Source organism: Phocoena phocoena, chromosome 18, assembly GCF_963924675.1.
Source record: "Phocoena phocoena chromosome 18, mPhoPho1.1, whole genome shotgun sequence".
Classification (NCBI taxonomy): domain Eukaryota; kingdom Metazoa; phylum Chordata; class Mammalia; order Artiodactyla; family Phocoenidae; genus Phocoena; species Phocoena phocoena.
Genome location: NC_089236.1, coordinates 35,008,563 through 35,023,611, shown reverse-complemented (window position 1 = coordinate 35,023,611; position 15,049 = coordinate 35,008,563). Strand labels below are relative to the sequence as shown.

Below are 15,049 nucleotides of genomic sequence, written 5' to 3'. Positions count from 1 at the left end.
GCTTATGGTTTTATACTTTTCAGTTCTTTTTTTCTTCTTCAAATGCACATGCTTTGAGAGCTGTGAAGTGCAAGACATGGCTATACTGTAAGGTGGTTTTTGTCCTTATGCTTCTGTGTCTTGTGCTAGTTAAGTCAGTAGAGTAGTCAGTAGGAGTACTGGAAGTTATTCCTGTAATGGGATAGTATATAGTCAATTACATATGGTGGTGTCTGAAAATCACATAATAACCTCACTTAAAACATCTCCTTAGGGCTTCTCTGGTGGCACAGTGTTTGAGAGTCTGCCTGCCGATGCAAGGGACACGGGTTCATGCCCCGGTCTGGGAGGATCCCACATGCCATGGAGCGGCTAGGCCCATGAGCCATGGCCGCTGAGCCTGCGTGTCCAGAGCCTGTGCTCCGCAACGGGAGAGGCCACAACTGTGAGAGGCCTGCGGAACGCAAAATATATATATATCCTTAGCCAGATTTCAAAAAAGCCGGTGGCCATTCCAACCAATCATTCCAATATGATCCAACATAGCGGAATATGATAAAAGGAAAATTGGCAAAGAAAGAGATGCTGGTCTTCCCTGATGGAAGTTAAAATATCTCACTTTTGACAATTTTGCAAAAACCTATAATTACATGAACTAATTTCTAGGGTTCTAGGACCTAAAAAGGAACCCATAGAGTTGTGGAACAACAATAGAAGCTACTGTGATGAGAAGCCCAGGCACCGCAACAAAGAGTAGCCCCCGCTCGCCGCAACTAGAGAAAGCCTGCACACAACATTGAAGACCCAACATAGCCAAAATAAAAATAAATTTATTTTTAAAAAAGTAATACTCAGGTTTGAGGCATGAGAAATATGATGAGGAAAAATTAGCTAATGTTTTCAGAACTTTTAAAATATCAAACTCAGTCTCTAAGATTTTAACATTATATACAATATTGGTTACTTATTAGTGGTTTGGGAAGCCCAATTTAAAATTTTCTGATCTTACTGTATTGAAATTCACGGCCCTAATGTTTTCCTCATTGACTATATGAATGATTAAGAAAATTCAATCATGTATTTCATTTCCAACTGGACAGAAAACAAAATTTTAAAAAGTGGACTACTGACTTTTGATTTCTTCTAAGGCAAATGTATAGGTAATTTTTATTCCCTGAATAGGAGAAAAATGGTGGAAGAGGGCAGGGTTAAGAATTAAGATTTCAAGACCGTGAGAGGTAGATGGCCAACCAGAGTTCCTAAGGTTCGGTGCCTGTAACTGTTGCCGCCGCTTAAGCCTGCCAAAGCAGTGGTATGGCTGCTGCCCTTGTATTTGCTACCTCTAGAAATATTCTTGCCAGTAGTGGCAGCAGCGGGACTCAATTACCCCCTTTTCGCACTCTCTCCAGAAGCTCCAGATGGCGTCTTCCGTGGGCAACATGGCCGACAGCACAGAACCAACGAAACGTATGCTTTCCTTCCAAGGGTTAGCTGAGTTGGCACATCGAGAATATCAGGCAGGAGATTTTGAGGCAGCTGAGAGACACTGCATGCAGCTCTGGAGACAAGAGCCAGACAACACTGGTGTACTTTTATTACTTTCATCTCTACACTTCCAGTGTCGAAGGCTGGACAGATCTGCCCACTTTAGTACTCTGGCAATTAAACAGAACCCTATTCTGGCAGAAGCCTATTCGAATTTGGGGAATGTGTACAAGGAAACAGGGCAGTTGCAGGAAGCAATTGAGCATTACCGGCATGCATTGCGTCTCAAACCAGATTTCATCGATGGTTATATTAACCTGGCAGCTGCTTTGGTGGCAGCAGGCGACATGGAAGGGGCAGTACAAGCTTACGTCTCTGCTCTTCAGTACAATCCTGATTTGTACCGTGTTCGCAGTGACTTGGGGAACCTGCTCAAAGCCCTGGGTGGCTTGGAAGAAGCCAAGGCATGTTATTTGAAAGCAATTGAGATGCAACCGAACTTTGTGGTAGCTTGGAGTAATCTTGGCTGTGTTTTCAATGCACAAGGGGAGATTTGGCTTGCAATTCATCACTTTGAAAAGGCTGTCACCCTTGACCCCAATTTTCTGGATGCTTATATCAATTTAGGAAGTGTCTTGAAAGAGGCACGGATTTGCGACAGAGCTGTGGCAGCTTACCTTTGTGCACTAAGCTTGAGTCCAAATCATGCAGTGGTACATGCCAACCTGCCTTGTGTATACTATGAGCAAGACCTGATAGATCTGGCAATAGACACCTACAGGCGAGCTATTGAATTGCAACCACATTTCCCTGATGCTTACAGCAACCTAGCCAACGCTCTGGAAGAGAAGGGCCGTGTTGCCGAAGCAGAAGATTGTTATAACACAGCTCTGCGGCTGTGCCCCACCCATGCAGACTCTCTGAATAACCTAGCCAATATCAAACGAGAACAGGGAAACATTGAAGAGGCAGTTCGCTTGTATCGTAAAGCATTAGAAGTCTTCCCAGAGTTTGCTGCTGCCCATTCAAATTTAGCAAGTGTATTGCAGCATCAGGGAAAACTGCAGGAAACTCTGATGCATTATAAGGAGGCTGTTCGAATCAGTCCTACCTTTGCTGATGCCTACTCTAATATGGGAAACACTCTGAAGGAGATGCAGGATGTTCAGGGAGCCTTGCAGTGTTATACTCGTGCCATTCAGATTAACCCTGCATTTGCGTATACCCACAGCAATCTGGCTTCCATTCACAAGGATTCAGGGAATATTCCAGAAGCAATTGCTTCTTAATCGCACTGCTCTGAAGCTTAAACCTGATTTTCCTGACGCTTATTGTCATTTGGCTCATTGCCTGCAGATTGTCTCTGATTGGACAGACCATGATGAGCGAATGAAGAAGTTGGTCAGCATTGTGGCTGACCAGTTGGAGAAGAATAGGTTGCCTTCTGTGCAGCCTCATCATAGTATGCTGTATCCTCTTTCTCATGGCGTCAGGAAGGCTATTGCTGAGAGGCATGGGAACCTCTGCTTGGATAACATAAATGTCCTTCATAAACCACCGTATGAACATCCAAAAGACTTGAAGCTCAGTGATGGTTGACTGCGTGTAGGATATGTGAATTCTGACTTTGGGAATCATCCTACTTCTCATCTTATGCAGTCTATTCCAGGCATGCACAATCCTGATAAATTTGAGGTATTCTGTTATGCCCTGAGCCCAGATGATGGCACAAACTTCCGAGCGAAGGTGATGGCAGAAGCCAATCATTTCATTGATCTTTCTCAGATTCCATGCAATGGAAAAGCAGCTGACCGCATCCATCAATATGGTATACACATCCTTGTAAATATGAATGGTTATACCAAGGGTGCTCGAAATGAACTCTTTGCTCTCAGGCCAGCTCCTATTCAGGCAATGTGGCTGGGGTACCCTGGGACTAGTGGCACGCTTTTCATGGATTATATCATCACTGATCAGGAAACTTCACCTGCTGAAGTTGCTGAGCAGTATTCTGAGAAACTGGCTTATATGCCCCATACTTTCTTTATTGGTGATCATGCTAATATGTTCCCTCACCTGAAGAAAAAAGCAGTCATCGATTTTAAGTCCAATGGGCACATTTATGACAATCGGATTGTGCTGAATGACATCGACCTCAAAGCATTTCTTGATAGTCTACCAGATGTGAGAATTGTCAAGATGAAATGTCCTGATGGAGGACACAACACCGACAGCAGTAATACAGCTCTTAATATGCCTGTCATTCCAATGAATACTATTGCAGAAGCAGTTATTGAAATGATTAACAGGGGACAAATTCAGATAGCAATTAATGGATTCAGTATTAGCAATGGGCTGGCAACTACCTTGATCAACAATAAGGCTGCCACTGGAGAGGAGGTTCCCCGTACCATTATTGTAACCACACGTTCTCAGTATGGGTTACCGGAAGATGCCATCGTGTACTGTAACTTTAGTCAGTTATATAAAATTGACCCATCTACTTTGCAGATGTGGGCAAATATTCTGAAGGGTGTTCTCAATAGTGTACTGTGTCTGTTGCATTTTCCAGCAGTAGGAGAACCTAATATTCAACAGTACACACAAAATATGGGCCTTCCCCAGAACTGTATCATTTTTTCACCTGTTGTTCTTAAAGAGGAACATGTTCGGAGAGGTCAGCTGGCTGATGTCTGCTTGGGCACTCCACTCTGTAATGGACACACCACAGGGATGGATGTCCTTTGGGCAGGGACACCCATGGTGACTATGCCAGGAGAGACTCTTGCTTCCTGAGTTGCAGCTTCCCAGCTCACTTGTTTAGGCTGTCTTGAGCTTATTGCTAAAAATAGACAAGAATATGAAGACATAGCTGTGAAACTGCGAACTGATCTAGAATACCTGAAGAAAATTCGTGGCAAAGTCTGGAAGCAGAGAACATCTAGCCCTCTGTTCAACACCAAACAATACACAATGGAACTAGAGAGGCTCTATCTACAGATATGGGAACATTATGCAGCTGGCAACAAACCTGATCACATGATTAAGCCTGCTGAAGTCACTGAGTCGGCCTAAATAATGACTGTGTGCACAAGAGAATTACCCCTGTACCTGAGCCTCAACCTTCTGGGGAAAGGGAATTACTTTCTCCTTATCTGTACAATACCATGTTGAAGATGGATGACAATGATAAGAAATAGCACAGCCAGACTTGCTTCCTGCATGATCATGATAGGGAGAGACACAAGAGATGGGAAACTGCTGTTCCACAAGGAGTCTCCATAGAATTTTGCAGCAGCCAGGTGTCTGGAAGGTCTGGAAGGTAAGTCTGGAAGGTCTGATCTCCCTTGGTCTTCCATGGGATGGATAGTTAGTGTGGAAGGGAGATAGAGATTGCCTAGCCGTTTTGTGATTATCATGGATTGATTGAGTCTTCTGAATAATTTTTTTTCTTTATATTTTGGGTATTGGAGCTTTTAAAAATGTTTGGTTTCAGGTATTTTTATTCATGTGAAGTGTATATGATTCTCTTGAGATAAGGTTTTAAGCTAAAATATTCCTTGTTTTAGTTTCTGAACCCTACAGATAAATGGGGACTTTGCTGGTGTAGTCTTTTTATAGGTTTTATAAACCACTTGAGCCTATATCACTCATTTTAGTGTCTGATATAATGTTTGGAACTATCAGTGCTTTGTTGGTTTATAGATGATGGCTTAAATTCTTTTTCTGGTCTGTTTCCTTCTCCCTTTCCCCCACTTTAAAAATTCTCCTGTAACTTGGCTAACAAAAAACCAAGTCTGATTCAAAACCTCCCAGAGTGTTTCTCTTAAACACATCATCTGGTGCCAAATGAAGATTCTTAGGAGTGGTTATTAATTCTGAAGGGCACAGTTGTGGTACTGTCACTGATGATAATAATAATGGATTTTTGGCCTAGAGTTTTGACCTATTTCACCAGTGTTTTACTGTTGACTGCCCCTCTATGCTGCTTCCAAAAGTGATAGTGTGTGATAAGATTTTTACTTTCATTTCTAAAGTTTGCTTTCTTTTAAGTGAGTCCTGTTCTTCCTTTTCTTTCAGCAGAAATGAAATCCCAGGTAAGTATAAGTATTCAAATATTTGATCAGTAAGTCACAGTTATCTCCAGTACATTAAATAACTTTCATCAAAAAACGTTATAGGTAAAAAGCTCTGAAGGACCAGCTATGTATATGATAATAATGTTTCAGATATTCTAGGGTATTACATATTATAACTTGTCTTCTGGACGTGGTCTTGAAGTCTTTATGGATTCAGCCTCAGTAGTAGTGAACTGCACTGCTACTTGGTTTGGAGTACAAATTAGACTTTAGCCCTTCTGGAGGTTGAGTTTTTGGTATTGAAAACAATAGGAAAGAAATTATTGTATTTCCACAAAGGATCGAGGGCTTGAGGCTTAAACAAGCCAACATATGTGTGGGAAGCAGTCAGCCTTGAGAGCAGGCTACGGACATGCCAGGCATGCCGCCGCTCGCTGCTCGAAGAGACTGTCCCTACTTGTTCTCCTCCTTGTTCCATTCCATGGGAGATAAATCACCAGGGCCCAGAAATCAGAAAGAATGTAAAATGAGACAAGCAAAGCTGTCTCCCCCCTGCACGTGCAGGTTATTTTTGATGATTCTGGCTTTATGGGTTTTCTCCCAGGGAAGTTAACCCTGAGCCGAGACAGTCTTTACATAATGTAAACCACCGTCTGGCAACATTCCCTTTTCTAGTCTATATAATCTGCAACTGTAGCGCAATAAAATTTACCTTGCAACCATCAGTTGTCTTGGTCCTTCTGACCCCAATCGTCGGTGCTACTTCAGTTCCTTACCCCATCCCTTCTGGCCCTGGGCGGTGAAATCCTCTTTCTCCGGCTGGTCCGCGGCAAGTGGCGCCCGAACAGGGACCTGAAGCGTGAAGGCAATTAAAAGAAAAAGAAAATGCAGGTAAGAGAACCCTTATGCAAAATTTGTGTGGCCGCGAGTAAAAGTGAAACTAATAGAGGCATAAGGCAGTAGTCAGAAGTAAAATAAGATGGGGCAAAAGGGCTCAAAGGAGCGTGAATTATTTGCTCAGGTTTTACTTTCGATGCTTAAAGCTCGGGGTAATAAAGTTTCTACCTCACAGCTGACTGAGTTTTTGCAGCATATCCGTGATGTATCTTACCTGGTTTCCCGATGGCGGCTCTCTTGACATAGAAATCTGGCAGAAAGTTGGAGATTTAAAAAATTATTATGTCTCGAGGGCCTACTCATACTCCTGTTGTTACATTTAGTTTGTGGAATCTGATAAAAGAATGTTTAGATTCTTCTCATGATAGTGTTGATTTGAATGTAAAGTCAGAAAAACATAAGCCTCTGACAGAAGAAAAGACTGTATTATCAGCTACTGCTTCGCCACTTCATAAATTGAAAGAGCTAATTAATTTAAACATTTCAGATGAACGGCATGTGGGATCTTCCCAGACCGGGGCACGAACCCGTGTCCCCTGCATCGGCAGGCGGACTGTCAACCACTGCACCACCAGAGAAGCCCGAAAAGGAACATTTTGACTTAACAGATGAGGCTTTTAAACATAAAAGAGAGAAATACCCTGAGGATGATTTTCTAATGGCTATGATAGATAAGTCAGTGAAAAAGCTTCAAATTAGTAAGGACTGTCTTCCTCAAAAATCTACATCTGTAAAAATGCTCAGTCCCTTGCAGCGTGCTGTACAAGGAGCAATAAGATGAGGAGAAGATCCTATTTTCTGTTGTCCTGTCATAGAAAGACCTGATCCTAATAATCCTCAACAAGCTATTAGGGAGCATCGGGCTCTTCCTTTTAAAGTTTTGAAAGATTTAAAATCTGCCTGTGCTCAATATGGGCCCACTGCCCCTTTTACTACTGCTATGGTTGACAGGAGAAGCTATTGCAGGAGAAGCTCTTCCCCCCGCTGATTGGAAATCTATAGCATGAGTTTGTTTAAATGGTGGAGATTATTTAATATGGAAGTTTGATTTTTATGAACGGGCTGTTGAACAAGCAGAAAAGAATGCGGCCCATAATTTTCCAATTGATTATAATATGCTGATTGGGGAAGGACAATATATTTCTTTACAAGATCAGTTAACTTATCCCTTTGTTGCTTATCCTCAAATACATCATTTAGCATTAGAAGCCTGGAGGAAATTACCTTATACACACACAACTGAGGATCTTTCAAAAATTAGGGACCTAATGAACAATATGCTGATTTTGTAGATAGATTGTTACAGGTGGTGGGGAGACTCATTGTGGATGGACTCACTGGTACAATTGTAGTTAAGCAACTAACTTTTGCAAACACTAATAATGCATGTCAGGCTGCGATTCGACCTTGGAGAAAACGGGGAACATTGGAGGATTATATTCGCCTTTGTGCAGACATTGGGCCTGCTTATATACAGGGTGCTGCTATGGTTGCAGCATTAACTAAAGTGTGGTTTAAAAACAATCAAAAGAAAACAAAGACTTGTTTTAAATGCAGAAAGGTAGGTCATTTTGCTAGAGAATGTAGATCTTTTAATTCTAAACCTAGTCCTTCCTTCCCTACTCAAAAACCTCCAGATGGTCAGAAAAATCCCTGGTTTATGCCCTAGATGCAATAGGGGAAAGCATTGGGCACGAGATTGTCGCTCAGTGGCCAAAAAGGATGGGACACCACTGTTGAGAAACTCCTGCCGGGGCCTTCCCCGGCCCCAACAAACAATAAGGCCAATGTCTGTGTATCCTTCTCAAATTATAAATCAGACATTAACCAGAAACAAAAACATACAATATCCTCGCTCTCCAGAGCAACACCAGGAAGCGCAGGACTGGACCTCAGTACCTCCACCCGATATGTATTAACTCCTGAAATGGGTCCTGAGGCCCTCTCTACGGGCATCTATGGACCTTTACCCAAGGGTTTGATGGGACTATTATTGGGAACAAGTAGTGTCACCATGAAGGGTTTAACTATTATGCCAGGAGTCATAGATTCTGGCTATGAAGGAGAAATAAAAATCATAGCACAAACTATTAAAAATATAATAACTATTTCTCCTGACGATAAAATTGCACAATTGCTACTTTTGCCCTTTGTACCTCATGGACAAATTTTACAACATCAAAAGAGAGAAACAGAGGCTTTTGGATCATCTAATGCTGCCTACTGGATTCAGAAGATAGGGAAAGAACGTCCAGAAATGAAATTAACCATTGATGGAAAGGTTTTTTCAGGTTTGTTAGACACTGGAGCTGATGTCTCTGTTAAGACACAGATACACTGGCCTAAACATTTGCCCATTAGTCCTACTATTACACAATTTCAAGGAATAGGACAAAGTTCTTCTCCTGTGCAAAGTAGTCAGTTATTATTATGGCAAGATAGTGAGGGCCATTCAGGATACTTCCAGCCTTATGTTTTGTCTGAGCTGACTTTAAACCTCTGGGGCCGAGATATATTAAAAGAAATGGGAGTATTACTTTATAGTCCAAATTCTTAAGTCTCTAATATGATGTTGGATCAAGGATTTCTTCCCACAAAAGGGCTGGGAACAAATCAACAAGGAACTGTCTATCCTACTGATGTGAAAATAAAAAATGATAGACAAGGTTTAGGTTTTTCTTAGGGGCCTTGGATTCTCCTCCACTCACTGCTGATCCAATTACTCGGCTGACTGATGACCCTGTATGGGTGGACCAATGGCCCCTCACAACGGAGAAATTAGAAGCTGCAGAACAATTAGTACTGGAACAATTAGGGCATTTAGAAATTTCCAATAGTACTTGGAATACTCCTATTTTTATTATCAAGAAAAAATCTGGAAAATATAGGTTATTACAGGATCTAAGAGCTGTTAATAAAACTATGCTAATAATGGGAGCTCTGCAACCAGGCCTACCCTCTCCAACAGCCATACTACACAATTATGTTTTAGTTATAGATTTAAAAGATTGTTTTTTCACTATTCCTTTGTTTCCTGAAGATAGAAAACATTTTGCTTTTAGCTTGCCTTCCTTATATTTTAAGGAACCCATGAGGAGATTTCAATGGAAAATATAGCCTCAGGGCATGGCAAATTGTCCTACATTATGCCAAAAATATGTGGCTCAGGCCTTGACTCCTGTGAGAAAAAGGTTTCCAACATTATAGCTCATACATTATATGGATGATATACTTTTAGCCGCTAATAATATTTCTTTATTAGAGACTGCTTTTCAATTTTTACAACAATCCTTACGATCATTGGCTTGGTCATTGCCTCAAAAAAAATTCAAAGACAATCTCCATTTTTATATTTGGGAAAATATATTGATAACACTACTATTAGGCCTCAAAAACTGCAAATTTGAGTTGATAATTTAAAAACATGAAATGATTTTCAAAAATTACTTGGAGATATTAATTGGCTAAGGGCTTCCTTAAAACTTACTACTGCTCAATTACAGCCTTTGTTGGATATTCTTAAAGGTGACTCACATCCTTCTTCACGCTCTATGACTCCAGAAGGATTTCAAGCTTTACAAATAGTCAATAGATCTATCAGTTCTACACAATTAACTAGAGTTCATACTCACCTTCCAATTTTCTTAATAATTTGTCCAACTCCTCATGTGCCTACTGCTGTCTTATGGCAAACTGTTGGAATTATTGAATAGATTCATATGAAATCTACACCCTCTAAAGTTATTAACCCTTATTATGAACTTATTAGTAATTTAATAATGCAAGGTAGAACTAGATGCTTACAACTTATAAATACAGAACCTTCTCAAATTATTATCCCTTATTCAGTTAGTCAACAAAATTGGCTTTTTCAACATAGTAATTAATGGGGTCTTGCTCTTGCAGGATTTTCAGGTACCTTGGAATGCCATTACCCTGCTGATAAATTGATCCAATTCAGCAAACTTAACTCATATCTTTCCTTCTATAATTAAGCAATAGCCTATTCCTCATGTACCTTTGGTTTTTACAGACGGTTCTTCTTCAGGAATGGATACTGTAATCATTGACGACGGAACGAAACTCATTAGACAAACTTCCTTGACTTCTGCTCAACATGTTGAACTGTATGCTGTCATTATGGCTTTTAAACATTTGCCTTCTATATCTTTTAATTTGTTTTCTGATAGTAAATATCTTATTAGCTTATTATTTCTTCTGGAGACTGCGACCATAGGACATACTAATGACCCTGAATTATCATCCTCTTTTCGTTTGCTTCAACAGCTTATTCGTTCCCACGATGGTCCTGTTGCAGCTCTACATATCTGTGCTCATTCTAACTTGCCTGGTCCATTGACTAAACAATGTGACAGCAGATGTTTTAACTCCATCTAAACGTGACCTTTATCCTGTGCACTTTCCTCCCAAGAATAGAGTTGAAGTTACTCCTCCTCCTCAATCTCTTTTCCCTAAAGCAGGACATATCCCAATTTACCGTACTCCTCCTTTCCGTTCGTCATGCTGTCAAGAATGGCTAATGTATTGCATTCATTATCTTCATACTGTTGATACTCATGGTGCATGTCCTGGACACCCTCATATTATGGTAAGTTATGATCAAACTGCTTCACAAGCAGCACAACAATCGCATGCTTTACACCATCAGTCGGCGACTACATTACGCAAACAATTTTCCCTTACTCGTGAAGCCACCCGACAAATAGTTAAGCAATGCCCACAATGCTTACCTCACCTTCCTGTTCCACATTATGGTGTTAATCCTCGTGGATTATTACCTAGTCATTTATGGCAAATGGATGTTACTCATATCCCGTCGTTTGGGAAATTACAGTTTGTTCATGTCCCTATTGATACTTATTCTGGTTTCCTCTGTGCTACAGCACAGACCGGAGAAGCTACTAAACATGTTATCACTCATTTATTACACTGTTTTGCTTTCACGAACCTTCCCAAAGTTATTAAAACAGATAACGGGCCCACTTACACTAGTGCTGTTTTTGCAACATTTTGTAATTCATTACAAATTACCCATATTACAGGCATTCCATATAACCCTCAAGGACAAGGTATTATAGAACGTGCAAATAGATCTTGAAAGCTAACTATTGAAAAAATAAAAACGGGGGAATTATACAGAATAACACCACATAACCTTATAAATCATGCTTTGTTTATTTTAAATTTTCACACTGTTGATAAATTTGGCCGGTCTGCAGGGGAGAGGTTGATGGCTGAGCCAAGATTGGCCTCTCAATCTCCGGAGGTCCTCTGGAAAGATCCGTTAACCAGCACTTGGCATGGTCCTGATCCTGTGTTGATTTGGGGCCGTGGTCACGTGTGTGTCTTTCCCAGATCAGCGCCTGGACCTCGCTGGCTTTCTGAGCACTTAGTCAAGCAAATAGATGGCTCGCCATAGCCCACAACTAGTTCAGAAGATGAAGAAGCTCTGCATCTCTCCCGAAAATTTGACACTGTTGATTCAGAAAAAGAAGAAGAGGAGACCACTTGCCAGGACGACTCAAAGGAGTGATGTTCCTACTTGGGGACAAATTAAACAATTGGTTTCACGAGTTCAAGAGTTAGTGAAACAACAGAATAATCCTGTTACACCTGTAACTTTATTTTTGGCTATGTTGGCAACCATTTCATGTGTTCCCTCTGTTAATGCAGCAACTTACTGGGCCTATGTACCTGATCCTCCACTATTAAAACCCATATCTTGGTCTGAAGCAGAGTTTCCTGTATTTTACAATGATACTGTTTATGGGCCTCTTATTGGAAATATAAAACAAATCAATATGTCTGTAAATTATACTAACTGGTTTAGTACTTATCCTGTCTGTCTTAGCCCATTGAATCTGGAAACTGGATGTGTAAAGGCTATTAGTTATGAGCATACAGATATTTATGAGGGAACGGATCAATCAATTAGTTTGTCAGGCTCTCCAGGCATCCTTCGTTTTATAGGAACCAACATTACTCTTACATGCCTGGCTACCAGCCGATGAGAGGATCTTAAGGATACCATCATTTGGTATAAAAATGGGCAACCTATTAATATTAGAGGTCGAATCTCATACGCCTCACCACTTAGGGATTCCACTATTACTATAGCCAAGGTTACAGGTGAAGATTCAGGAAATTATTTCTGTATGAAGCGTTTACTTGGAGGACAAGGGATACTTATCGCTGGACATAAGGTTACTATTCTTAACAGAAAATCAAAAAATCAATTTCCTCCTTTTATGACTGTTAATTTTCCTGGATCCAATTTTGAACATTGCAATGCATCTTGGAATAATAACCAAATATGGTGTACTATAGATTATACCAAGAGGTAAATTCTTATCTCTTCTATTCCCTTCATAGATAGGTTTATCAATCACATTCCAAAAGAACTGGGATATATGGAAACTAGCTCTAACTTATTCCAATACACCTGTTATAACTTGTGTTGCTCCTCCATATACACTTTTGATTGGTTCTATTAACATTGGTAATTCTTCCAAAGGAGGATATAATATTAGCTGTGTGAATTGTATTTTTAGCAGTTGTATGTTCCCTTCTGCAGGAACGCAATCTGTGCTTATACTAAAGCAACCCATATATGTTATGGTGCCTGTACATCTGAGAGAACCTTAGTATGAAGATACTGGAGTACAGGCATGGATGGAACTTTCTAAAGCCTTGCAGAGAAGGAGATGCTTTATTGAGTGGCTAATAGTAAGTTTACTTGCCTTGGCTGCTCTGTCTGCTACCACGGCTACTGCCAGTCTTGCTCTTTCACAGAGTATTAATCATGCTCACTTTGCTAATCAGTTATCTCAACATACCAGTCTTGCCTTATCTTTACAAAGTCACATAGATTTACAGATTAATAACAAGTTAGATGAATTTAAAAATGCAATTATGGGGATTGGAGATCAGATGGCAGCATTAAAATTGAGGATGTGTTTAGCTTGTCATGCAAAGTATACATGGATTTGTGTTACTCCTAAAAAGTACAATGACTGTATTTGGGAATGGGAAAAAGTAAAAATGCATCTGCTGAGTGTTTGGTCAGATAATAATATTAGTCTTGATCTTAAGAAATTAAATGCTGAAATTCAGGATATACAAAATGCACATCTTCATGATATTTCACCAGAAGATGTAATTCAAACTTTACTGGATCATTTAAAGTGGTTAAACCATCAGTCTTGGATTACTGGAAGGTTGTCAGGATTTATTACCCTGGCCATAATTTGCCTATTATTGATAATAATCTTCTCATGTCTCTTTCGTATCCTCATGCAACAATATACTACTCTCGGCACTAAGCTTCATGGAATAATTTTGCAGCAAAAATTAAAAAATAAAAAAGGGAGACCTGTGGGAAGCAGTCAGCCGTGAGAGCAGGCTGTGGACGTGCCAGGCATGCTGCCGCTCGCTGCTCGAAGGGACTGTCCCTACTTGTTCTCCTCCTTGTTCCATTCCATGGGAGATAAATCACCAGGGCCCAGAAATCAGAAAGAACGTAAACTGAGATAAGCAAAGCTGTCTCTCCCCTGCACGTGCAGGTTATTTTTTGATGATTCTGGCTTTATGGGTTTTCTCCCAGGGAAGTTAACCCTGAGCCGAGACAGTCTTTACATAATGTAAACCACTGTCTGGCAACATTCCCTTTTCTAGTCTATATAATCTGCAACTGTAGCGCAATAAAATTTGCCTTGCAACCATCAGTTGTCTTGGTCCTTCTGATCCCAATCGTCGGTGCTACTTTACCCCTTCCCTTCTGGTCCTGGGCGGTGAAATCCTCTTTCTCCAGCTGGTCCGCGTCACATATGAATATATGATTTTTCTTGCTCTACTGCACATATACTGTCTAGTAACAGGTATTTTGTCTGCTAGTAGTGTTCTAGGTTATGTCTTTCCAAAGCACTGAGGCAGTGCACCTATTCTGTAGTTGCAGCTGATGCCTGAATGTATCCTAGCTGAAAATTATTGATTAATAAGAACTTGAATTTCTGAAAGATTTGTACTGTTAACCAAAATCTGAGCAAGGAATCTCAAATGTAATTCTTAGCCAGAATTACATGTTAATGAACCATTTTACAGTGTAAATCAAGGAACATCAGTGTAGGGATTTCTTTTAATTTATTTTTTACCTGCTTGAAATATCAGTTAAAAGTTGCCAGCTTGGTTGCAGATGAACGGACGTTTGAAGTTCACCAAACTACTTAATGTGGAATAGGATAATAGACTTCCAACGCCCTCAAGGCTGTGACCTTGCAGCCATTTTACATAGCACATCATCCTCCTATAGGGATGAATCTTTCCCTGGCCCGAAAAGTAGCTGCTCTGTTGAAGCTTTGCTTATTGTAACAGGCTTTTGTTTCCAGGTTACATGTCTGTGGAAGACTTAATTCTGAATAGAGATATAGATATTACTGGAAACTGTTTTATCTATTATACTCTGCTTTATCAAAAAAGTAAAAATTTAAATTGTGCTACAGAAATTCAGATGTTGTCTTGCAATCTTTAAACAATAAATGAATGATTTTCCCTTAAAAAAAAAAAGAATTAAGCAGTTAAACTGTTGGTCC

At 40.3% G+C, this 15,049-nt stretch overlaps 2 pseudogenes; both read left to right on the top strand.

Annotated features, from left to right (window-relative positions):
- Positions 1-15,049, top strand: part of LOC136137536 (centrosomal protein of 78 kDa-like) — a 157,851-nt pseudogene that overhangs the window by 33,372 nt on the left and 109,430 nt on the right.
- Positions 1,398-4,539, top strand: LOC136137476 (UDP-N-acetylglucosamine--peptide N-acetylglucosaminyltransferase 110 kDa subunit pseudogene; annotated as a pseudogene).